Source organism: Talpa occidentalis, unplaced genomic scaffold, assembly GCF_014898055.3.
Source record: "Talpa occidentalis isolate TD23 unplaced genomic scaffold, MPIMG_talOcc4v2.1 talOcc4.10, whole genome shotgun sequence".
NCBI classification, from domain to species: Eukaryota; Metazoa; Chordata; class Mammalia; order Eulipotyphla; family Talpidae; genus Talpa; species Talpa occidentalis.
The window spans coordinates 16,896,062-16,923,417 of NW_023600993.1; the positions used below are offsets into that span (position 1 = coordinate 16,896,062).

General features: G+C 35.8%; 1 protein-coding gene across 3 annotated transcripts in view; it reads right to left on the reverse strand.

Annotated features, from left to right (window-relative positions):
- Positions 1-27,356, reverse strand: part of ZNF385D (zinc finger protein 385D) — an 860,299-nt gene that overhangs the window by 772,012 nt on the left and 60,931 nt on the right. The window contains exon 1 of one of the 3 annotated variants that reach the window (XM_054691922.1): positions 2,614-2,685. The exons of the other annotated variants lie outside the window; for them this stretch is intronic. The gene's annotated coding sequence lies outside the window, so the exon portion shown is untranslated. Of the gene's footprint in view, positions 1-2,613; positions 2,686-27,356 lie in introns of those variants that run through there. 3 annotated transcript variants of the gene reach the window in all.

Consider the following 27,356-nt stretch of genomic DNA (forward strand, 5'->3'; position numbering starts at 1 on the left):
TGTATCACTTACATATTTGGACAAATCACTTCGAACTCTCTGAATTCAGCTTCCTCATCTATAAAACTAGAAGATTCCTATGTACTTGAGGTTATTGGAAAGATTACTGAGATAATGAATGTGAAATTTCTCAGCATAGCATATCACCAATAAATTGTTTTCTCCTACAGGTGTATATACAATAGGCAAAAATGGGATAGTCAAAAATGCATAAAAATTGTAATTGGAGGACTGGATTCCAGAGAAGCTACTATTTACTAGGTAAAGTTTTCAGTATAATGAATTCAATTTCTCTGAATTCTATTTGCATCATCTGAAAAATTCATTCATTTAACAAATATTTATTGTGGACATACTATGAGTGCATAGTATTCTAGAGCCTGAAAGGTAAGAACAGACAAAGGAAAGGGTCACCATACTTACAGGATGAGCATGACCCAAAAACCTACCTCCCAGCATTATTAGGAAGAATACAAGGGATGCTTAAAGGGGAAATTCCTCTAAAAACAGAGGTGGATTGATAAATGTTAAAATAAAAAAAAATAAAAAATAAAAATAAAAACAGAGGTGGATTCCACTAATGTTATTGTTGCCTGCACTAGTAGAGTCATAGCCAGTATAGATAGTAGATGCAATTCTTCAACCACATTCTAACAGTGAGGAAATAACCTTAACAGTAACATCCATCATAACACATTCATAGAGTTATTGAAAATATTGAATTTCCTATCTACTACATTAGTCCTTTTTCACCTACATAATAATGCCTCGATAAGGTGGGCAACCAACTATGGGGTTGCCCCACAGTAGGCAAAGATGAGAGGAGCATTGGGGAGATAGATAATAAAAGGAATAATAAAGTGAGCTAAAAAATGGTCTGCTTACCAACTCAAACATATCTGAATCTCAATGTTTGTATAGCATTTTTCACAATAACCCAAAGGTGGAAACAACCCAAATAGCCATTGGTGGAAGAACAGATAAACAAAATGTGATAAATCCACACAACCAAATATTAGTCAGTCTTTTAAAAGAAAGGAAATTCTGATGCATGCATATGCAATATGGATTAACTTGAAGACATGTGCTAAGCGTAATAAGCCAGACACAAAAGGAAAAACATTGCGTGATTCCACTTATATGAGGTACCCAGAATAATTGAACTCACAGAATAGAAAGTAGAATGGTGGCTGCCAGAGGCTGTGGGGCAGTAAGGATATGGAATTAATATTTAATGAATATAGAGCTTCAGTTTGGGATGATGAAAATGTTCTACAGATGGATAATGTTAATAGTTATACAACAATGTGTATGTACTTAATGCCTCTGAACTGTGCATTTTTAAATGATAAAAGTGATAAATTTTATGTTTTGTCACATTAAAAAGGGGGAAAAGATTGTTTTTGTTATTACCACACTCTAGCAATTTTAAGCAATGTCAGCAAAATACTTCATTCCCCCTAATTTTTTTCGTAATTTTAGCTTTTCAAATCTATTGCAGTTAGTATTAAGATTTAACAAGATAAGAGGGTTGGAAAGGAAGGAAGGAAGAGGTGACAGAGGGGTTAGGGAGAGAGGCAAAAATGGAAATATATATGTATAAGCTTAAATAGTAATTAGTGATGATAGGTGCAAATATACATGAGTGAATGTTTCAAGTTAGCACATTTTTATTATTATATTTTAATAAATTTTGTATTCTACATGGTAATTATAGTCTACCTCCAACATATATGGACTCCCACTATGTGCTCATTTTAAGAGTAAGGAATCGTCTAAACATACTTCAGGCACAGCTTACATCTCCAATCCCTGTGCTACTAAGATTCCTCATTTAAACATTAGATTTGAAATTAACAACAATAACAGAGTGATTCTGAAGACAAAGAAATAGTACTGGGGTTCATTCAATTCTATCGCACCGTGCAGTCACATGACTTGAGAGTTTAAAATTTAAAGCAGTGAGACAGAATGTAAACTGCAAGTTGTAATGTTTTTGTTTTCTAAGTGAAAACTTTATTTACATATATATGTAAATACTTATTTGTTTCATTATGTCATTATTACTGAAAATGATGTTGAAATAAAGGAGGGTGGGTGAGTTTGAGAAATGGTCTGCTCCAGATATCAGATGTTAGACATAGCAATGCCTTAATAAATGCCTAATGAATGCACTGAATGAATAATAAACTCAAAATGCAAATATAATGTCAAAAACATATCATCTAATCCTCATTTGAAGTAAATAAATCATGTATTTTAGGAGGAAATTACTTTAAAATATTCAGAAAGATTGTATCAGATGACAGGATCTCTGCAGCTGTAGGGACAGACACCACACACAGAAACACCAAGGGAAGCAGCATTTGAATGACTTCTTTCTTTCTCATGTCAGGTAACATATGTTCTAAAGGATTAGTCACATTTATGAATTCTTCAGTGTGTTCTGTACTTAGGAACACACACACACATACACACTCACTTGCATAGATTTTTCTGTCAAGGTGCCAGAACCATCCTGGTAAAAGAACTGGTATTTTTATACCAAATCTATTTTCAATGTTAAAAAAAAATGAAATTACCTTTCCTGGAAACACTTAGGTCAATTCTTACCCTTTTCAAAAGAAGGGAAAATGGGATCACCATGGACAGTCTAAGCACACTTCAAATCTCATGTCACACCATCTCCTCTTACATATACATCCAGGATAAATTTTCATCAATTAAGACCATCTGTAAAGGAAATTACTGGCTTTCATTTCATTTTCTTGGAGCACATGAATAAAATTTCATTGCTTTTCCTTCTTTTTAGAAGCTACTGGAGAGGTAAAGTTGAGCTGTATCCAGATCACATAAGAGGTTTATTTAGTTCTCTTTCATGGCTTCTATAAACAGTTATTATTTACCCACAGGGACAAACTCACAGTAAGAGCCTTCAACTCAAAGACTAGATAACACTACTCAGGGGCTCCAAACCAACACCTTGAGTTGTGCACAAAACTTCTATGCTATCGCCTGATCGGGAACCAAATCTCCTTCATTCATAAAACAGTGTGGATACTTACCTTAAGCTTCTAGAGAGAAAACAGGCAAACACAAACCCCAGCAGTGCTGAGTGGGATATTGATTTGGAGAACAACATGTAAGGTGGCATTTGGTTTTGGCCTGGGAGGGAATTTCTTCAATTGATAACCCACTGCGTCCCAAACATTGAATTATGGAATGGTTTGTTTTGTTTGGATTTGTTTTATTCGCAAAGAAACACAAATGGCACTTTTTATGTAAAATTAAATGTATTCACAGTTCCTGCGGTGCAATTTAAATATGTTTGCAGTATTTCCTCCAGAAATTCACATAGAGTGTAAAATGATTTGCACAGCTTGAGATTCTCTTTTATTGACATAGAATTAACTTTGCTGACTTGATAAAACAAAACTAAATTAAGCCAGAATTACATTAATTTTATTTAAAAAATATAGCTGCTTCAATTAAGATAGCCTTAATGGAAATATCCATTTTACGCTTTATTTAACTCTGTGGAGTTTCTCTCTCATTTCAGCCTAAGTATTAAACTGCTCCATCTGGATTTTTTTTTTTTTTTTGGCTGCTATTTACTTATTAGTTTGGTAAACAAACAGTGTGGCTGATGCTTTTTGTTTCTTTTTTATGAATTCAAACTTTCCAAAATGTGAACATCATTTGGACTGACTAGATCACACATTAAAGAACAAAAAACAAAGAAAGCAAGTGAAGTTCTAGTAACTTTCATTTCCCCTTGAATGTAAAGACTTCTCATAAATATATAATCAATAAAACAGATAAGCAATTCACCTCCTCCATCTCTTTCAACAGAGTACTTCTGTCAGAACCACCTTAGAATCTTATTCGATGAGTCAACCTCATAACTAATTAAACAGCTTCTTCTCATTCACCATTCTTAGAGAACATTTTATGAACAAAGTGTAACATCCAACTAGTTGCCCCTTGGTCTGCATATCAGGTACCCATTGTCACAACAGCATTTCTTAACAACCAACTACAGAATATCGGTCGCATGCAACAAGTGTGTATTACTCTGGGGCATGTGGAGTAGTTGGCTAGGAACACTGTGGTGGATCAAGTTAGGCAGTCCAGCCACTGCAGGGTTGACCACCTGTCAACTCCTCCAGACTGCCCTCTGCTGGGAAGAGTAGATAATCCCGCTCTGTACTTTTGTCCAGATACTAGTCTCTAGCCTTAGCAAATTACACCAATTTTGTGTTTTAAAATAACGAAAATGTGTTTTGTAATGATTCTATAGGTCAAAGTATGAGTTGTCTTGGCTGCTTTTTTTGCTGCAAATTACACAATGCTGAAATCAAACCATTGGTCACAGAAGCACTTATATTTTCTAAAACTGGGAAAAGTCCATTTTGAAGCTCATTCAGGTTGTTGGCAGAATCTTTATCTTTATGGTTGAGAACTGAGGTCCCATTTCCTTGCTGGTTGTGACCCCTATAGGCTCTTCTCCTGTCCCTGCAGGTGGCTCGATATCTCAGAGCCAGTAGCAGTATGTTGGCTCCTCCTCATGCTTGGAATCTCTGACTTCCCTTTCTACCTGTCTTCTAACCCCAGCCATAGAAAGTTCTTGCTATTGCGCTACGATTGCGTTGCTTCTGCCCCTTTCCCCAGTAATCCAGGGTAATTGCCCGCATAAAGGTGTGCAATCTTGATTACATTTGCAAAACCATTTACATCATAATATATCCATGGGTTCCAAAGATTAGGCTGTGGACATTTAGGGGGGACCATTTTACCTACCACAATTAGGAATGTTGTCTTGCCACAGCACAGGAGTAAAAGAGGTTAAGACCTCTCACACAAACAGTTCTTACTTACATCAAAATTGAAAAATCCAGTCACATGATCAAGCCCAATTTCACAGGGGGGGAGCACTACACAGTTACATGACACAGGATGTGGATCTAGGAAGAGTGAAGAATTAGGGTCATTGTTCTACATACCACAACATCCTAAATACAGTATATTATTGATCGAGGGAGTGGCGGTAGTATACGCATGTTAATCACCTCTAAGCACCCTGTGCTAGAAAGAAAGTGTAAATGTCTTCACAGCCTATAGGTGATCCATAATGAGAATCACCCGACAATCACCATCAGCTTTAAAGCACTGTGAGTGACTATTTCTCCAAGACTATTATCTCGTTCCTCACTAACCTCTGGCATATAGCAGATGTTCAAAAAAATATTATGGCTAATACTCTATAAGAACAAAACTAAGTGGTAAACAAGCTAATCCAAAACAATTCTAGGAGGTAGGCATTATCATATCCTCTGTATACATATATTTCATCGGTAATAAAACTGAGGCAAAATGATATTATGTAAATTGCCTGAGTTCACACACTAGTAAGTGGTAGTCAAAATATGGACCAAGAAAATAAATGAATACGGAAACATGTACACACATTGAAAAAAAAGTTGGAGTCAAAGCTTCTATTTCAATAGGTGTGGGTGGAATGTGAATTGTATTTCTAACAAGTGATCCAGGAACCACACTTTTAAGAATTACTTCTCTAGAGTGTGTATTTGTAAAATAGAAAGTGGTCCTGTATAGGGAAAGACATTGGTGATGCCAAGAAGAAGAACATTAGGATAAAATTCTTGAAAATGTGCGAGGATGTAGGGTCCAAAAGACAAATGAGTTTGTTCATATCAGGGACATTTCTTTTATGGAAATGGGAAAAATGAAAAGAGGCTGGTGATGTCTCATCATTTGCCCTTGCTCCCCACATTCAAGTTCCTTAGCACCTCTCTGTAGGTCCCTATACTCCCAGATCTAGGTCCAATCATATCACTCAGTTGGGGTTAAAATGTATCATCTGGCTCAATATAAAGGGATATTCGGTACAGTACATTGGTCAGTTCCTCTTTCTGCTAATACTCCTTTGACCTCCTCAGCCTGCCCTATCCTCCTTTAAACCAGTGCTTCCTATTCTTGCTCAGCAGGCCCCTTGGAATGCTGAGAAATTACTTTAGGCATTGCTACTCCACAGGGAGAAGGAGTAGAGACTGTGATGACTATAACCAAAGCAGCCCTGTTGTCATCTAACTTATATATTGTGGTTCTGAATGTTTCATTTGAAACAGCAGTAAAAGATTTAAAAGCTACTACCCTGTGAATAACAGTTTGCCTTGAAGTCTTAGCTGTCTTCTCATAAATGAGTTCCTACAATCATAAATTATCATAGCCCAGAGCCTCAATAGCTACCCCCTCTGTATTGCCCAGTCACTAGAGTCTTCTCCTGGACCCTCTATTTGATGCCTGTCTGTGTGATACCTGTTCACAGTCAGGACTCTTACACACTTATTCTTATAGTCTGCCAAACTGAAATGAGATCCACCTCTCTTGATTGGGCATTTCAAGGCCAACTGCTTGCCTGGATGAATGACACATTCTGTCTGTCATTGTATTTGGGTTGTGTACAGATTGTTTGTTTCTGAATTTTCCCCTGTATTTTCTCATGTAAAGAGGATGAGGTTAGATTAGAATGTCCATATATCTACTGGATTTCAAGCATATTTAACCATGGTTTGGCATGATAAATTAGAAGAAACATCATGTAGTATGGGTTTTCCTATTTTTCTTTATACATCTCTCATTTCTGATGTAGGACTATCCTTAAACATTTCCAGGATCAGACCTAGCAATGCCTGAGAAAAAAAGAAAAAAAGACTAGCGTATATTCATGTCTCCTTTTCCTTTCCAGTTTCCTTAAACTAAAGTTCAAAGTTTGACCTGGCAATTTTTATAACATTTTGTCTTCCTTTATGGCATTTAGTTATCTGAGATCTTTTGGGTTGGAAAGAAGCTAAAGTTTTGGATTCTTTTCTGAAGCTAATTGTCTTTCTAGCTAAATCTGGCAACAAATGCAACAGATTCTTTGTCAGAATTCTTATTTGGGAAAGATACCTTGTTGTCAGATAATACAATAACCTATGCGACCCACAAAAACCTATATTTACCCTCTTCAAAGCATACTTTCCATGTAATTCTCTGAAAACCTACTATTTCTCTTTAGGTAATGGTTAAATGGCTTTTCATTTTAGTACTTTATGTTGCTATTTCAAGCACTAAAAAAAAATGCTTGACATTGTGCATTAGAATTATTTCCTAAAAAATATCAACACATTGTCAAATGACAAAATGTTCAAAATAATGACACAGTATATTCTACAACAGTAGGGAAAAAAACAAGTGAAATGTTGGAATAAAACTGGAAAACATGCAACATGGGATTTATTTTGATTAACAATGCAAGTGAATTTTTCGAAATTGCTAGTATTTTAAATACATAAATATGTATTTTAAATATATTCTGACTGGTGGAAAATTTAGGAGATAAATTTGTTTAGCTAATTATAAAAAAAGTTGTAAGAAAATTTCATGATATATACATAGACTCAGACTGACTTGCCAACCTTCTCTTTATAACACATTCAATTTTTTATGTAACAAACATTGTTGCTGTGATATGAAATTATTACAGGATTTTATTTGACCTCTTTATGGCTAGGTTGGCTGTGTGGAGTCTGATAACAATTCTGAGGCTCCCTATTGATTTCAAGCATCCCTCATCATTCCCATGAGGATTATGATCTGTAATGAGTAATTAGGATATTGATGTCGTCAAGCCCTGTGTACATATAATATCAGTTGGGAGGGCACAAAAGCCGTTCTCAAATGCAGAAACCCCTGAGGGAGGCATTCATTCTGCAGAGCTTTCCAAATAAAAAGAAAGCTCCACAGACTGAAAGATTTCATTGGAAATAAAAATGTTGCCACAGGTACACAAACATCTGCCAGGTTGGTTCTGAGATCAGTAGAGGTGAGTGTGGGGACGCAAAAGTAACTAGAAGTGAAATCTTGAAGAGAAACAATGGGATGAAGACATAACCCTTTGTGTCAAAATGTGGTCCAGGAACCAAAAGGATTAATGTCTCTGGGAGCTTGTGAGAATACTGGATGCCACTCTAGATCTCCATAATGAGACTAGGCCTTTTAACAAGATCTCCAGGTGTTTCTTTTATATATTAAAATTTGAGCAGTAGCAGTATTCAGTTGTACAGAATTCGTCTTTATGATTAGTGCCTAAAAGAAATCATATTGCTTCCAATATGAAACTTTGGAACGAGTAAGACTCTATGGCTCTAGCAAGATATCTATTTTAACTACTATCACTGTTACACTTCCGGTATGTTTTGGTGAGGTAACTGACCTCAAGTTTTATCAATATCCCCTTGGGTTTTATGTTGTGACTAGCATGATGCTGATGTGCTTATTTTTATTTTTCCACAAATTAATGTCGATAATGAAATTAAATACGTAATGAAAAGGGAAGAAGAGAGTTCATCAATATAATTTCACTTCTGTATCACTTCCATGTTCTGTGCTGAGCAATAATTGCTCATCCATCTATTCATTTACTCTATTGTATTTAACATGAGATATATACCAGCATTCAACTGGCATTGGGAATATAGAGGAGAAGTATATTCCTCAGGATACCATTTAATGTAAGAAATGAATGGATAGTTTGTTAGGCTGGGGATAATAACAGAAGGAAGGGAACCGTTGATGAGCCAATTACTAGATGGGATAATTCTGTCCTCTGAAATGCTAGGCCACTATATTTTTTTCAACTGAACTAAAGAAGAATTTATAGTACTTTTTGTCCCGATGGCTATGTTGTTTTGTTAACTAGATAATATGCTCCTCAAAGCAGAGGCTCCCTCTTAATTTGCCCAAGTTGTTAGCTTAGCATCTGATGCAGTAAGTGCCTTTTATTGATATTTGGAGCTGGCATCTGTTCAAGAGAGTACTGGAAACCTGACTTTGGTATGAATCAATATTGACTACCCTGAAGTTAGATACTCTATTCAAAGTAACCACTTGAATGGGAGCTTCATGGTTTGTGCCACTATTTTGGTACAGTATTTATAATTTCTTGTACCTAGATGATGGCTAATACTACTAATTAAACAAGAGAGAAACAAGACTTACCATTAATTGAGCAACTAGTAATATGAGTATGTGATACTACATTATTTTAACACATTTAACATTCACAGTAATCTTACCTTTTATATGATTTACAACATAATGCATCTTTTACAGAGGATGTAAATAAAACTTTTACATCATATTTTATAACTGAGACTACAAGAGCTTAAATGACATAAATAATGTCTTAAAAATACTAAGGGGCAATATTACTATTTGATCCCAGGTTTGCTTGCTTCCAAATACTATATTAATTGGTTAGGCATATCAAAATCCAAAGCAACAGTGATAATGGCCACTTGCATTTTTATGTAATTTTTTTTCCAAAGTATAATATTTAGAGGAGAGGGAACCAATTTTTGTCAGAGATACCAGAATTTTTTTTTTTGTGGGACCCTCTCCGGCGGCCGGGGAACAAACCGGCGCTACAGAGGCTGAGGGCAGCCTCGAAGCCCAGCGCTCAACCGCTGCGCCACCAGGGGAGCCCCAGAGATACCTGAATTTTGAGAAAAACTTCTCCTCTTGCACAAAGCAGTTCATGTGCCTTGAGTATGTCAAGAAAAAGTTTCTATAACATTTCAGCCTTATTTTTTTAAGGAATAATCTGTTATATCCATGAATTTAATAAATTCACCTAACAAATCTGAGAATGTATTTGCCAGATATTATCCCAGGTGCCAGGGATGCTTGATGAATACTATCCAGTTCCTGCCCTCAAGTTGTTCACACTGCTGGATACATAGCCCCTGACCTCCAAACGTTAAAATATTTACTAGCTGGGTCCTTATAGAAAACATTTGCTCACACCCTGGATACATGAATGTGAAACTCAAGAAAGACATCAGAGCTGGGATACCTCAGAGGACAGATACTATTTTTAAAACATGGTACAAGATAAGATCACTGGGGAGAGGGGATTGGGATGGGGGAGAGCTGGGATCTGTGAGCTTGGTCACAGATATGTAGATTTTTTTTCAAACAATGCTCTACAGAGTGATTGAGAACAAGGCATTTGCCATTAGACACACTAAGAATTGTAACACCTCTCAGCCAGTTAAGTTGCAAGTCCTTGGTCCAGTTAGATAAACTTGATGAACCTTAGTTTTGTCATATGTTAACTAAGATTAAATTACCCACCTCCCATGGAGGATATAGCAATAAGAGTGCAAACTCATATAAAGTTCCCGACTTTTAAAGACATGTGTAAGTACAGTGGTTCGCCACCCAGGATGAAACTCGAGCTCTACTGCCCGCTAACTCCCTGAGCTCTGTGCTTCCTTTCTTTATCTACACTATGGAGATGATTATAATTCTTGCTTCCTTAGTTTGTATGAAAAGGAAGTTTCATGAAGTTAATTCATGCAAAGCATTTAGAACACTGTCAAGCAAATAGTAAGAGTTATATAGGGTTGTAGAAGCAGTCAGCTTTCAGAGCTGTAGTTACTATATGTGACAGAGGCCACAAGTCTGTCTGCAAGGATTTCTACAACAGATATGCCTACCAGGGGAAATCCACAGGGAAATAAAACTGGGCTATGAAGCAAGCTCTTATTTGAAGCAGAAACAAAAGGGTGCTGAAAAGAGTAGGAAACTCAAATCAGACCTAAAAGGAAGAGCAAATCAAGTAAAATTCAATAAGGGCAGAACAAGCTGAGTCTCGAAAAGAACATGCTTTATAGGACACTGAACAATAAATATTGAGTTTTGGGCATTGAGCCACAATTTGAGTGATTCAGCACACAAACAGTCCCTTGTGTCACAGGTTTCCATCACTAGGGCAAAAGGTTTTACTTTAAAAAGTCATCTCTATCCATTATCCATAGATTATACTTGGTCTTATTCTAAACTAACAAATGACAAGCATTCAATCCATACTTTCCTCCTAATTTCCCTGAGTAATTACTCTAAGTGACTATCTTTTCTATAAATACACACCATTCAGGGCATTCAGGGAGCCTGCTGCTGTCATGTCTATGGCATACCGATCTTTTGAGAGGTCAGAGGGTCTACTGTAGTCACTCAAATGGAAAATGTGAAAAACACCTGAAGATTAATGGATTAGGAAATTTTGAGCACAAACTCCATTTGGCACCAAACATATATCAACTTACAGAATTGCATAAAATAAAATGAGAACCAAAGAGGTCTCTTACTCACATTTCAAGGTCTAACAGAGCCAAAGGTTATGAAAATGGAAAAGTTTTTATGCCTGTGTGCATACTTCTCTCACATAATGGCATAATTTCAGCAACTCTATTCCCCTTCTGCTTCTTGCTACCTGGAAAATTCCCATTCACCTTTCAATCTATCAATACCCAGAAATGTCACCTATTGGATTATGCTTTTCCCTCTTCAAAAATGAGTTGTTGCATTCTTTATTAGGCTGTCTTCAGATTTCATACTTTCTCTGTCACTGTGTATAATGCCACGTGGTGACCGTTTACCTCAACTTCCTAGCACGAGCCATAATTTCCTTCAGAAGAATATGAATGTCTTATTTTAACTCTGGTACCTGACATAATATTCATTTGGCCTCCCAACCTGATGTCATGGATCAAGAGATGCTGATTCTGGCTTCAGCTGGAGTTTCCCCAGGGTCATAGGGAGATGAAAGTATTCACAAGGTTAAAATAAAAAATTGAGACTTCACTCAAAATCTGAATCCACATATTACAGTGGAAACTGACAACATAATGCCCTAATGCACCTGCAAGAGGGACCAAGTTTCTTTTAAAGGCATGATTAGTCTCTCCTCTCATAGCAAAGGCTGCATGTTTCCAAGTTCTAGAAACACTTCGCTTCTCTCTGCCTCAGTGTCAAACTATCCATATTATTCTCATCTGTTTTAGTGATTCTCCCATTTCTAATCCATTCTAAACTCAGTACATGTTTGTAGAATGAACAACCCAAGGAACTCAAGACTGTAAGTTTTATGCCATCTTGGGTCGAGACAGAAGAATCTCTTTGAATTCTACTTCCTCTATATTCTTTACAGTTAGAGGAGGAAAGGAAATAGGGAAAGTATGATGCTGCTTATCTCACATTAGTGTAGGAAATAATAACTTTCTAAACATGAGAAACGTATCTGTCCTGAAATCAGACTGTTTACTCTCCCAGAGATGACAGCCAGGAACAGCTATTGCTCTGCTTAGCTCCAGCGCCACAACAGTTTCTGTTTGTATACAGGTCACATCAGTCCATACAACAGGGCAAGAAGCCAAAATACCAAAGGATTGTCGCTGAAATCTAACATCTAATATTCCAAAAATCTTTTAAAATTTCAAGTCAGAAGTGGTTTCTTCTATGTTTCACAGGTAATAAAAGCATAGATTTATTTTCTTCTTCCATACGTCTGTATTTCCATAGGATGCTTTAAAATGTTTTCAAATACTGACCTAAATAACTTTTTTAAGATTCCAAACTCATACCAAGTAACACCTACTGTGTTGAACATTTCCATGTGATCTTTAACCAAATGCTTTGCTTCCAGCTAGTTCAAGTGCCTTGCTTCCAATGATATATACAGCCCTTTTCAAGATAAACTTTCTAGATAAGCATTTTTTTTTATAGAGGCATGTTTTATTTATTTATTTGTTTGTTTGTTTGTTTGTTTTGTTTATACATGCACTGGGTACAGTCAGAAGCGCGGGAGGGTGAGAGAATTCACCAGAGCCAGAGCGGGGAGCAGAGCAGGCAGAAGGACCGAAGTACACTGCTGAGGGGAGCAGCGGGTGGCAGGAGAGGTCTGCGCGCCATGTGGGACCCACCTCAGGTGGCCGGGGAGCAGCCAGGGATCGAACCGGCGCTGCAGAGGCCGCGGGCAGCTTCGCAACCCAGCGCTCAACCACTGCGCCACCAGGGAGGCCCTCTAGATAAGCATTTGACAATATTTAGCTATATTTGTAAAAAAAAAGGAAAGTTTAAAGAAGTCAACTGACTAGGGCCTCCCTGGTGGCGCAACGGTTGAACGCTGGGCTGCAAAGCTGCCCAAAGCCTCTGCAGCACCAGTTCAATCCCTGGCCACTGGGCAAGGGTCCCACAGGGCATGCAGACCTCTCCTGCCATGCCCGCTGCTCCCCTCAGCAGTGTACTTTGTCAGTCTGCCTGTTCTGCTCCCCGCTCTGGCTCTGGTGAATTCTCTCACCCTCCCATGCTTCTGACTGTACCCAGTGCTTGTATAAATAAATAAACAAACAAACAAACAAACAAATAAAGCTTTAAAAAAAAAGAAGTCAACTGACTGAATATGAGAAACACAATAGGGTTGTTTGAGTTTTTTGTTTGTTTGTTGTTGGTGGTGGTGGTGTTGGTGTTGTTTGCATTACTGGAGAAATGGAAATTATCATTGCAGATATAAAGAAAAAGCTAAGATATGAGAATTCCAAATTAGTCATTCTGGGGTGGTGGAAGGTGAATGTAGACAGCCTCACCACCAGATGGCTCCGCCAACAAGTTCCAACACTATCTCCACCATACAGCAAATGTGGATTTCTCCGCTTCACTTTAACTCTATCCCTACATAAATCTAGTACTGCAAAATATCTAGACAAGTCTGATGGTCTTAATATTCTAAGCTGCTGGAAACTAATTTGCATGAGGAACCCTAGGTGGCCTCTTGATAGGAACTCATTAGGGAAAAGTCAGTTTCAATAAACCAAATGGATCCAGTAGTATACTAGACCTCATTCCTCAAGGAAGAGAAATTCTGGCTAGGTCATAATTGCTGGAGGAGGCACTGTCCTCCATTCCCTCTTAGTGGACATACATCTGACTACAGGTGAAAGAGAAGCAAGAGGACAAATGGAAGCAGTAAGCAAAAGCTAAGAGAAGTTATCCACTTAAAATTCTGTAAAACACTGAGACAGAAACAGGTCTCCCTTGGTATTCATTTGAAAGAGGAAATCAGTAGGAAAGAAAATAAATCATCTCCTAAGTGACCACAAAATACTGTAAATCTTTCTGAACCCCATGCAGAACAGGCAGCACCTGAAAATGAGGATGGACTGCATAGAGAATCTGAGAGAGAACAAAACCACACTTAAGAAAACTAAACAATCCATGACAATCCTTGATGCCATTATGTCCACATTGTAACCACTGCTTTCTGGTGTAGTAGCTTCAGGTAGAAGGAAGAATAAGTACTTTATGGACTCTCTTTCTAGCTTCTGGCTTTGTAGATTTTTTTTTACATTATAATGCTTCTCTATGAATACTCAATTTTTTTCTCTTTTCTAGAAACTTCTGGACATTCATATGAACACAACTTAATTTTTACCCATATCTATTTTGTTCAGGTAAGGAAATAGACTTTTTCTGTGAAGAAATTAGTCTCAGTGGAAGTCACAAAATACTACCTACTATATAATCCCATTCATACAAAATATCTAAAAGATATATGGAGGCAAAAAGCAATTGCCAGGTGTTGGGAAGGAAGCACAGAGCGACTGCTAATGGGAGCAAAGTTTCTCTTGTGGTGATTAAAATGTTTTAAAATTAGATTATGGTAATGGTTACACAACTCTATAAAATCCTGAAAAACATTGAGTTGAACTAAATAAGTGAGCTTTATAGTAGCTAGGCAGGTCTCAAAATGATTTTTAGAATAGTTCTTCAACAAGTAAATGAAAATTCAATTTCAAAATATTTTAATGATGCTATAATATTTTATCATATCTAGCTAAAATCACAATTATTTTTTATTTAAAATGCAGTGTCAATAGAGAAAATATTTGAAATGCTAAATCAGCATCAAATGTAATTCTGAAAATGCACTTATTTAACCAAATATTTGCTTCTTACAGTTCTTGTCAGAGAATATTTAAAACACATGATGTATAGTGTATAAGATCTATTAATATTTTTCTCCATGTCAAATTTTCTTATCATCCAGAATATTGATTTAAAAAAAAATTCAAATTAGCAGAACAGCTTTGTCTAATACAGTAACTACTAGACACGTGGCATTTATATTTATATTTAACTTAAATTGAAAATTTAGTTCCTTGGGCCTCCCTGGTGGCACAGGGGGTTAAGCACTGCACTGTGAAGCAGTCCGCGGCCTCTGCGGCACAAGTTCAATCCCCGGCTAGCCAGGGAGCTACCCACATGGCACAGCAGACCTCTCCTGTCTTGCCTGCTGCCCTGCTGAACAATGTATTTCTGTCAGGCTGCCTATTCTGATCCCCACTCTGTCTCTGGTGAATCTTCTCACCCCCTGCATCTCTGGCCTATACCCCAGCTCTTGTATGCATAAATAAATCTTAAAATTAAAAAAAAAAGAAAATTCAGTTCCTGTAGTCATATACCCAGTGCTCAATAGACACATGTGCCAGGGGTCACAAAACACAGAGTAGATATAATAGAACAGTACTATCATCACAGAAAGTTCTCTGGATAGCCCTGCTCTAGAAATTCACTTTTAGTCATGGGGGATACATAAGAAAATTCGACAATTCTGGTTTGGGACTCATTCTTCCTTTTGTAATTTTTTGCTTTTAAAGCATCTTAGTTATTGTTATTTAGATTTCTACTAACAAAAATACAGAAAAATAATATTACTGGCCATGATGATTATAATCATCTGTTAATGATTTTTTATCCTAATCCTGCTAGTTTTCAGAATCCATATCTGTAAGATAATCCCAGGTGCTACCTAGTGACCCTAGCTTCATCTTAAGCTCTTAGATAATTGCTGGCCACTGCCGAGAAATAATTTCCACTCTATTTCCTAATGTTTAAATGACCCATTTCTTCCAGTGATTTGAGAGGTAGCAATCAAGGGAGATCATTAGGGAGAAAAGTAAAGCCACATTAGAGGATTAGAGAGAAAAAAAGCTGGCAACAATAAAATGATCACAGATTCCAAGTATAACTCCAGAGTATCTCTGGAACTAGAATCCATGGTATAGTGTTTTAAAAATTGAAGAATGGAAAATCTGTTGGCTTCTGTTCGATACCAGATGGGCTTTTCAAAATAAACAATGAATCCCATCATACATGTAAGATGATCAATAAAGTAAAGCAGGAAGATTTGGGTTTCATTTATTCCTCTGACTATACCAGTTGTTCCTGATTACCTAGTCCCTGAGGCTGTGTAGTGCTTTGACAGGAAAACACTATGCAAAGCTCATGGTAGAAAGTTGGCTCTCCCAACTATTTCAAGAATGGTTGAAAGGACTTTTTAACCTCGATTAAACGCTCAGGTCCACCTGCCTTTACTGACTCATAATGATGTGATTACAGGGATATTTTGTTTTTTTTAATTCTATGATGTTACTATTAACGTATTTTTAAGCCACAAATATCATGCAGAGTTTACCTCATATGAATGTCTCTGCTTTGCCCATGAGTTAGCATTTCAAAGTACTTATAATAGTGATTGTCTCATAATGAGACTCCTTGTTAGGTAAGTAGGTAGATCGATAGAGCATTAGAGCGATAGAGCAATCGATAGATAGAAAGAAGAAAAGATGGAGACACCCACCGAGAAAGAGTAAAAGAGAGAGACAGGGAGGGAGGGTGGAATCCATGTGAAGCTATAGAACACTGTGACCTGCCCGAATCATACAAAGATTTCCAGCAGTCTTATTTCTTCTTGCCCTACTGATGCTGTATCAGGGTACTTAAATTTATTGTACCAGTAAAGGTAGAGAACTGATATTTCCTAGCAACCCTTCCCCTCCACTCCAATCACGTAGGGCTAACGGGTCTATGAGGGGATAGATGAGTAGCTTTATTAATTATCTTCCTGACTTTTCATAAGTGTATAGACATTGGAAAGAACTGTTTCATATTAGTTGGTCTGTCATAAGATGATACGATGATCACATACAACATTTAGCTGACAATGTTTCTCTCTTGGCAAAAATTCTTAGGAAAAAATCTCAATGACCAAGTCTGCAAAAATAACCTCAAATGAAAATTTCCTAAAATAATCTATTTAAAGTCAATTAGACTAAACATTACCAGTGACAGCAGAGCATTAATAATGGAGCACTTCATAGATAACATGAAGCTTTGAAGTCCCTAAAGCCAATTGCCAGAATTCACTTAGACATTTCAACTTTGCCAAAAAGGAACAGTGGTATTTTAAATTATTTTCAATGCCCAATATTTTATAAAAATGTGTAATTTCCTACAAAGAACCTTATAAGCTAGAATGAAATCTATAACATTTAATTAAGCAAACTCCATTATGTTCTAGTGATTTGTGATGGATTCTACATGTTGGTTCTGAAGTTTCTTTATAAGTATTTAATTCTAGATTATTTTCCTTAGAGTACCTATGGACTCAACCTACCAAGAAGAATCAAGTAAATTAAGATTGTAAGCCCATATATAATTTTCTTTATATCACTGAAACACAAAAGGCTTTCTTCTTTAGGGTTCCCTAACTTTTCATGTGTTTTCCAGTAGGGGCTGCCAAATTATGATTTAATTTGAAGCAGATGATATGTTTTGAAGCAACACATTAAGATCTTTGATTTGACTCTGAAACTGGCTTAAATTACAATATAAATGTGTTTATTATGACTGTAAAATAATGTGGTATTAATAAACCAGTTTACCCATCCTTCTGTCAAGCTAAGCATAAAGAATGTAATCAGTATTTCTAAAGACTTCTAAAATTAAACTGAAATTGTAAATAGAGACGCTAAGTGAAAGACAGCCAAAGAATAGAATACTGTTTGTCCCCGTGATTTAGGTCTGGAAAAAACTGAGCTGACTTTTTCCAAGTCCATATAAGTAAATCTTTGAGCAATAATGATCATACTGTTATGTCCTGAGGGAAAAGGGAAGAATTAAGGCACTGAGATTAGCAAACAGAATGGGGAAAGGTAACTTAGGAAACAGAAATGGGGCAGCAACCCCAACAATTAACACAAGAGATGCAATACTACTTTAATTACAAAAAATAAAACAGGTGTTTTACTGAAAATCACTCATTATTCAACCTCTAGGAGAAAGTATTGTTCCCTCCAATTGAGTCAGTTTGCTCCATGTTTCAGAGGTTAAAGGGCATTTCTTTTTTTTTTTTCAATATAACTTCTTTTATTTTCTATAAAACTTTCCTTTTACTTCTAGGAAAATTATATTGAAGAAATCCACTTGAACACATTTAAAATAGAATAATCAACTTATATCTTTTTATAATTTCAAGAATAATACAGGACATTTCTTTAAACTGAAGCAGAGATACAAGTTTGCTGTAGTATTCAAATTTTAGCAGGAAAATAAAAATGCAGAGTTTAACAGTGAACACTCCACTTTGTTACCCAGGCAGGTAACAGCAATGCAAAGGTAAGCATCCACCTATATTCTATACAGCCATCCTACTTCTAAAGATTCTGAATATTGGATTAAATGAATATCATCCCATGTAACTTAACTATATTAAAAAGTTCACCTTTTGTTAAGTAAAACAATGCAGGTGATTATACTATATATAGCCCTGCATTTTATAATAGTTACATTTCTTCAAAAAATCCAATAATAAGAAAAAATATTGGTGGAATATCTGGGAATACAGATGATAATATAAATAAGTGCTTGCTTGTCTTAAGAAAACAAACAGTGTCATCTTCCTGTAGCCTGACACTGACCCTTTAAATCTTAGTTTATTAATAGATAATTTTCTGGGAGATGGGGCATGAGTTAAAAATCTTTAACTCTTCTTTATTTTGAGAATATTTCCCAAAAGGCCCTGGGCATAAACATTCTAAAGGACTGTCATTTTATAGGGGGAAACTATACAAACACATTCAGAAAACTAAAGTGGTTTATTTTATTAGCACAATGAGAGAGGCAGTGAACAGAACAGAAAAATGGAGTACTAACCACTTAAATAAACTCATTGATTTAATACATTAATTGATCATCAACACCTTTGAGGATAACATCAGCAATTTAGGGCTCAAACTTTCAAGAGAATGAGAATGGTTGCTCACTAATGGCTTTACTCTTTATTTTTAAATTAAGCAGCATTTTGGAAACAAAACATACACCTACTAGACACACATATATGACAAATGTGAACATCAATTAACCAGATTTTAAAACAATCTTTCATTGAATCATAGCATACTAAAAGGAAGTGCATTAATCAAAGGCACATAGCCAAATGGCATCCCATAAAAAGGACATATCCATGCAACAACCACCACCCTCAAGAAATTGAACACTACCAGAATCCAGAGCATTCGTTGAGTGTATCTCCACTCCCTACTGCCCATTCCTTCTCCAAGGCAACTACTATACTGACTCTGACATCATATAAGGTCTTTAAGTGTTTTTAAATTTTGTATAATGGAATCACACATACTTTTGGTACCTTATAATTGTGTCCAAACCAAAATCCAGATGCATAAATATGAGAACTAATTAGTGGATGCCAGAAAGAAGGATGAAATGGGTGAAAGTAAAGTACTTCCAGTTATAAAATAAATATGCCTTGAAGATAAAATATAGAGTATCAAGATATAGTCAATGATAATTATATTAACTTCTACAGTGACAGATAGTATCTAGAGTTACTGTAGCGACCACATCAGTGTCAACAGATGTTGAATCACTATCTTGTATGCCTGAAACTAGCATAATATTGTATGCCAATTGTACTTCAAAAATGCATATAGCATAAAAAATTATTTTGAAATTTATTGTGAAAGGATCTTTGTCTATGCCCACAATCAGTGTTTATAAATATTCAAATGTGTGTTATCCAGCTGTTGCATGTGGTGTTCTATATGTCAATTGTTGATTATATTGTTCCAGTTATTAACCTCTTTCTTGATATTTCTATCTGCTTATTTTATCAACTGCCTAAAAATATGCTAAAATTACCATTAAAATAGTGAAATTGTCCATTTAACTTTGTATTTCTATTATTTTTTCTTTCTGCTTATTGGAGCTATATTGTTAGTTACATACACATAAAATTTACTATCTCCCCCAGTTTATTAAGACATTAAGAAATGTCTTTTGGAGACTATCCGTATCCTAATATATGATTTTTATAAGATCTTTAAGAATGCAGAAAAGTATAAAGCAAAAGAAAAGAAAAAGGCATCCTAAAAACTAACCCCCTCGGAAAAAATCTTGCTTTTTTCCCCCATTATTTTATTTTCTACCTCCTGATGTCCAACATTTAATGTGTAGTTCATAAAAATAGTGTATCACTAAATTGGGCTTTTTGTTCTATTTGTCCTGTTTTGTTTTGATACCTTTAAAAATTCAAATTGATAGTCTCTGTGTTTTAATTGACAAGCTTAATCAATTCTGTGGATCATCCCTTCCCCCTCCTTTTTCTTGATAGCTCGCCCCTTAAATGTTTGTTATAATCTATGCAGTATTTCTTTATTTCAGTATAAAGTCCTCCATAATATTTGATCTTCCCTACTCTTAGAGGGAGACCACTATAATATCTCACATGGTGGACATTTAAGTTTTCTATTGATGTTGTCCACAATGCTGGAAGGTAAATAATTAGGTATGATTCCTTATGATCTGTGTTAGATTTCTCTAAATTGTAGCCAGGAGAAGAATGACTGAGAATGTAAACATTAAACTGCATTTGATATTATCAAATTGATCCCTCAGTGGTTAAGTCAATTTATATTAACACCGATAATATCTCTGAGTTGATATTTGCCTAATTCTCCAACATTTAAATTTTATGAGTTGTTTTCAGTTTGCCAGTTTGGAACGATGCCAATTATCCCGTTTGGGATTTGATTTGGATACATTTACTAGTAATTTTGAGCTTCCTGTACTTATGGCACATTTAGAATTCCTTTTGGTGAGTTATCTACTCATACCTTGTACCTATTTTATATTAGATAGCTTTTCTGTACACGTTCATGTGTAACTTTCCTTATATATTCTTTATTATTGTCCTATATTCTTTTGTTGTATAGAAGTTATTTTTTATCATTTTTAGAATTTTTGTTTTCTCAAAATATTTGGTCATTTCTTCTGTTGTTGGTATGTATTGAATCTTTGATAGAATACCTCTTTCCCCTCATCTTTTGTCTTTTTTATAAACTTTTGAGAGTTCTCACATTTATCTTAAACTTATGACTATTCCCCAACCAGTAGCATTTTTGTTCTTAAGTATATTTATCTCTTAAGAAATTGTATGATTTATAGTGATGCAACCTGAAACAAAGAAAATTATCATAAAAACTACTTCAGTAAGTATCATTTTGCAAATTAAAAGTAAATAAATGTACAAATAATTCTTTTAAATATTTCTTTAGCCTACTAAAAGGATTTTTAGATTAAAAAATTACCCAAAGGTGATAGAATGGCACTTAATGGTGATTAATTCTCCAAAAGAAATTCATATCGTTTGAATAAAAATACAACATGAATAGAAAAACAGTTTTCCCCCATTAAACATCTATGATTTATTCACAATAGTACTAACCCTTACATCTACCAGAAAATAAGAGGAGATGAATAGTTATGATGGATCCCTTTGTTGTCATTCAACAATCATTATAACAACACTTCAAAAGTTGAATCTGCTGACAGATGGTTAATGTGACTAAGATATCTGATCAAGCAGCTTGGATCAATGCTTGGCAAATTAATCTATGGATTAGCCATTTTTATCTGGATATAGTATATCAGAACAAAATAGCACTGTATTATACAACTGCATGTGACTTTCCACCCATCCTGCCCTTCCTATAATCGGCATGACTAATCTTCCTGTAATCAGCATGTTGGAGCCATAGCACACATGTCTAAGGGGTGTATATGTGTCTCTGTGTGTGTGTGTGCAAGTGTGTTCGAACATTAACTTCAATTGTTGAATAGTCCACGTAGATGACTGTGATTAATAGTAGTTATCAACTTGCCAGACAAATGGAGTGATAGAGTATTCTTTCTCAATATCCTCCCTTTCTAGAAGATCTATGTACTCATGTCCTATTCAAGTGATAGTAGTGAAATGGTCTCTACCATTTCCCCTTCTTTAAGACAAGATTTCTGCAAAATTTAGCATAAAGGATCAGAAAGGACACTAAAATTTTGGGTAATGAAAATGATTTGGAACTTGATAGAGATGGTGCTTTCACACCATTGTAAATGGACTAATGCCACTAAATTATGCACTTAAAAGCAGTTAATTTTATCTTAAGTGAGTCTCCTCAATAAAATAACACTAAAACAAGATGTGCTCCAGAGTTAAATTAAACATTCTGTGTTATAATTACATCTGTAATTGTCAACTCCTAAATAAAATATTGAGAGATATATCACTAATATAATCAACAGTACAGTATAAAACTTTTAAAGATTGATGTTTGTATGAATTTGTATTGATTCAAGATTAGTCTTGGGATAACAACACTTTCACAAACTTGCACTTTAAAGATGCTTTCTTAAATGGTAGAGAAAAGGGTAGAGTTACCAGCTAAAATTGCACATATTCCGCAGTCTGCCATTTATCTAACCATCTTAAGAAATCTACAAGTATGCTTACAGTAGAATATCACTGTATTTCAAAGTATCACTGTATTTTTTGGCTGTGATTTTATATTTATTTCTGAATTAATTTTCATTTTATCAAATAGCTTACAAGAAATAAGGCAGAAATAGATGAAGATTGGGTGATTAGAACATGGATATTCACATTGTATTTCTGGGAGAATAATGCTATAATATCCCTATAAATATAAAACAATGTTATATATCAAATTACAAGTAAGCAAATTAATTGTACAAGTAAAATTAGCAATAATATCATTTTATTAGGAGTTGTGTTCAAATCTATAAATTCAATATACTACAATTTTCACTCTGATGATTTATTTTGCTTATAGTTTTGTAGACATATTTTCTTCATCAATACTATCTCAATTAAAAACATTGAGTTGTATTAGAAGAAAGTAAAATTCAATACTTTGTTAGTGTAATCATTTATTTTCATGAATACTTTTATTTTGATATCCTTAAATAAATAATTTTCTGTTTACAATTAGTTTTATAGATGCCAGGCCGAACAGAAAAAAAAAAGTCTATAGGCTTATAGACTTCTTATATCTAGATTTCTCATATCTATCGCATTTACCCATAAAATTTTAAGTGGTTTTCTTAAAACTCTGCACATGTCCAATAGAACAATATATGCGTGATTATTTTAGATTTAAAAAGTTTTAGAAAATCAGAATTAATACCAATAAATAAAAGGGACCATCAAGCCTGTTCTCATTAATTCAGCAAGCATTTGTTGACCAACTATTTTATGTCCATTTTTTTCTGGCATCATTTGTATTTTCCACTAAAATTCTCCTCCCTTTGCTGTCATGGCTCTCATACCACTTCAGGCCCCAAGAGCACTAATATCAGTGTTCAATTCTAATTGCATACCAGGCAAGCCTTATTTCCTTATCCTTTTTTCTTCCAAAGCCCAGATTTTCTTCATTGTCCTCATCACAATCTTGTTCTTCAGAATAAGTTGGACCACAGCCCAAACCCAATGGGGTAAGTCTTGTTTGGTCTAAGTGAACCATGGTGGCATCATTCACGTTTCCAAGTGATAGATTTTGGTGTTGACATGGGACACAGTTACAATGAAAGTGAGAGCAAGTCTGCTAAGTGATTCTGGAAAGGACTTCCTGACTCTTCATATGGGACACCAAAAGTGTCCCATGTTCAACACAGAGAAATGTTCCTCTGTGTTGCTCGCTTGTGCCACCTGGAGGTGAAGCAGCAATCTTGGGAAGGAATCCCAGTTTTAGAGGGTGTGATGGTTAGATATGCCTGAAGTAGACATTAAAACAAAGGATAGTATTCAACTGTAAAAAAGAAGACTATCTTACTTTTTTTTGACAATATAGATGGACCAGGAAGATATTACGCTTAGTGAAAAGTCAGTCACAGAATAAGTACTGCATGATTCTGCTTCTGTGAGATATCTAAAATAGACAAAACTTACAGAAGAAAATAGAAATAGCATCCAGAGGATAGAAAGTGGGGAAAGGAAGGGTTCTTGATAAATAATGACAGTTACAATTATACAACATGAATAAGATCTAGTGATTTGCTGCACAAATTAACAGCTGCTTCACACTTTAGAATTTGTTAGGGTAGAGCTTGTATTAAGAAGACTAACCATGGGCCTCCCTGGTGGCGCAAGGGGTTAAGCACCGTACTATGAAGCAATCCGCAGCCTCTGCAGCACGAGTTCAATCCCCGGCCTGCCAGGAAGCAACCCACATGGTGCAGCAGACCTCTCCTGACTCGCGCACTGCACTCCTCAGCAGTGTACTTTGGTCAGTCTACCTGTTCTGTTCCCCACTCTGTCTCTGGTGAATCCTCTCACCCCCTGCATCTCTAGCCTGTACCCCTGCTCTTGTATGCATATATGCATAAATAAATAAATCTTTATATCAAAAAAAAGACTAACCATGTGTACACCTACAAAAAAAATCTTTTTCAAGTAATGGATCTGTTTATTACCATGATTATGGTGATGGTATCATAAGTATATTTGTCCAAGCTCATCCAAATATATGAAATGTGAAATATTTTGTACATCAATTATACCTCAATGAAGCTATAAAACACATGCCTTTAAAATGGCATATCCTTTTATCCAGTAATTCTATGGCTAAGAAAATAATTTGGAACACAAAAATTTTTATGCACACACACACGAAACTCAGAAAAAGTATGGTTTGCAATGTGTATGTCTGGGATCAACACTTGTGAAAGGAAGTGGGGAGAAGAATAATTGGGGAAAATGAGAAGCTGAACTGTGATGCAGGTCCAGGAAAGTGTCAACCAATCATCCCAGTACCTCTGGGCCAGTGTCACCCATGGAACTTGTCATGCTATGGGTTGAAATGGCTCTGTCTTTAAGCACCACTTTATTCAGTCACCTGAAGAAAGTGCATGACCTGATGTAGCTTCCTTTAGCTGAGACACAATGTTTCTGAAGGAGCTGACAGTTGGAGGTTGCCTGTTGTCCTTACTTCTCTCAGCTGGACAGCAAGACTTTCCTTGAAGGGCATTCTGGGAGCACATCCTCTTCTCCACCACAGAGGACAAGCCACATGGGGGTTTCATGTGAAGTGATGAAAGTTGTCTGGGTCCTTGTTGACACCATGGATTCACTACATAAACTAATCCTAGAAATTCACTGCCTTCAAGCTTATTATTGTATAAGATCATAAAGGGTCCCATTTTGTGAAAGGGTCCAAATACTTTGCAGCAGGCAGAGTTACTCAATATACTGATATTCACATCAAGGTTCTTGACTTTTACAGACTGGGGTAAAGTTCTTCAGCCTAACTTTAACCTCTTTCTTCATCTGTAATTCTATGGCTTACTCTTCAATTACACTTGCTATAATTAAGAAGTTACAGCAATTTTCTTCTTAGAACCCCAGGCCAGGCTTTGTGTGTGTGCTGGGGGAGAAAAGATTAAGGCAAATCCCTACCTGAAAGAGCTCAGGGGAATGAGGAGAATCCTGTTTTTTAGTCATGTATTAAAGAGAAACTCTAGATTTAGCATACCTTTTAAAAGAAGTAAAGTGTGTGTCCCTATCTCCCTGTATTGACTTTAATTTCACTCACCAGTTAATTTAATTCTTATAAAGACTATTCAAAATCTAGCTCCTTCATTGACTAGCATTATAAACTTTAGAAAATCCAGTATCTCACTAAGCTTTGATTTCCTCATTCAGAAAATGAGATGCATAGGCCTCATCTCTAGGGCCCCTTCTGACTTTAAAATCCTGCAAATTCTATGAGCCATGTGTTCATTTCTGCTTATGACTGTATCCTGAAGTACATTTTCAATAACAGCCACCAAATAATAGCCATCCAGACACTTTCTGCTTAAATCACCCCTTTCACTGGATGTCACCCCGAGGGCCGCTGAACACCTCAGTGAAGCAACAGACAAGGGAAACTGTCAGACAGCTCCCTTCAGAGCTGTCTTCCACTAAAATGCCTAGTCAGATCTCCTATGTGCTAGCCGCAATCCTGCCCCAGGCACAAAATAGAAACAAGCAAAGCATTCCCAAGTGATGTCTCTGTTCCAACAGGCTGTAAGCAATAGGACCATTGCATTACAGTATCTTTTGGGAACCAACTGATGGAGACCCCTGTGTACTTTTTAGGAAGTCATGGTTATTTACAGTCAATTAGACTTGATCTAGGAAATGAAAATATATTTGTTTTGGTTTGATAATTTAAAAACATCTCTTACTTCCAAAGGGAAACACTTACCTATCCTGAACACACAAAGACCCCCCAAAAGTACAACTGAACAGCAAGTCTTTGGTTCTATCAATAAGCAACTTACAAAATGCTTTATCTGAATGACCAAGAAGCACATGAAAAGACACTCAAATTCATAAGTTCTCAAGAAGATGCAAGTGAAATGCATAATAAAATGCTACCACAAAATAATTTTTTAAGAATGACCAAAGTTTAAAAAAAAAAAAAACAGAAAATGCAAGCTTTAGGGAGAACTGCAGGACACTGAAAGTTTTATATACTGCTGGTAGGCGTAGAAGTTGGAATAATTGCTTTGGAAACAGTTTGGCAGCTTCTAAAATTTTAAATATTTATTTGCCTTATGATTCAGCAATTCCAATCCCAGGTATATACTCAAGGGAAATGAGAGGATATGTCCACAAAAAGACTTTTAAAGAATGTTGATAATAGATTTTGTCATAACTGTCAAGAGTTGGAAATAATCCAAATATCTATTAAGAGGAAAGAGAAATGAAGTATTGATATATGAATGAATCTCAAAAACATGTTTAACAGAAGAAAACAAATTCCAAAGACATTATGTGATTCTCTTCACATGATGCTCAAAAACAAGCATTAATGTACAGTTGTAAAAGTCAAAACAATCATTACTTCTGGTCAGGATGGAGGATATTGACTGGAAAGAAGCATGAGGGATCTTTCCAGGATACTGAAAACTTTCTGTATCTTAATATGGTTGGTGATAACAGACACAGACATGCAATTATTCACTGGACTGTAGACTTAAGATTTGTGCCATTTCTTTTCTGCAAATTATAGCTCAACTACTAAAAAAGAAATGAAAAATCCTCTAGTTTTCTCAATAACGTGAGAAGAAGCGAAACTTGCCTCCTCACATAGACCCTACCCTGGACATGTTAATTTTTCTTTTAATTATGGAGTTTTATTCTTACCCAAGAGGAATTCATAGATTCAGTTGCTAGCCACAGATGAACAAAGAACACAAGGGGAAGATTTGCTCAGTTGTGTTATTTGTGTTATTTATAAGAATCTGATGCC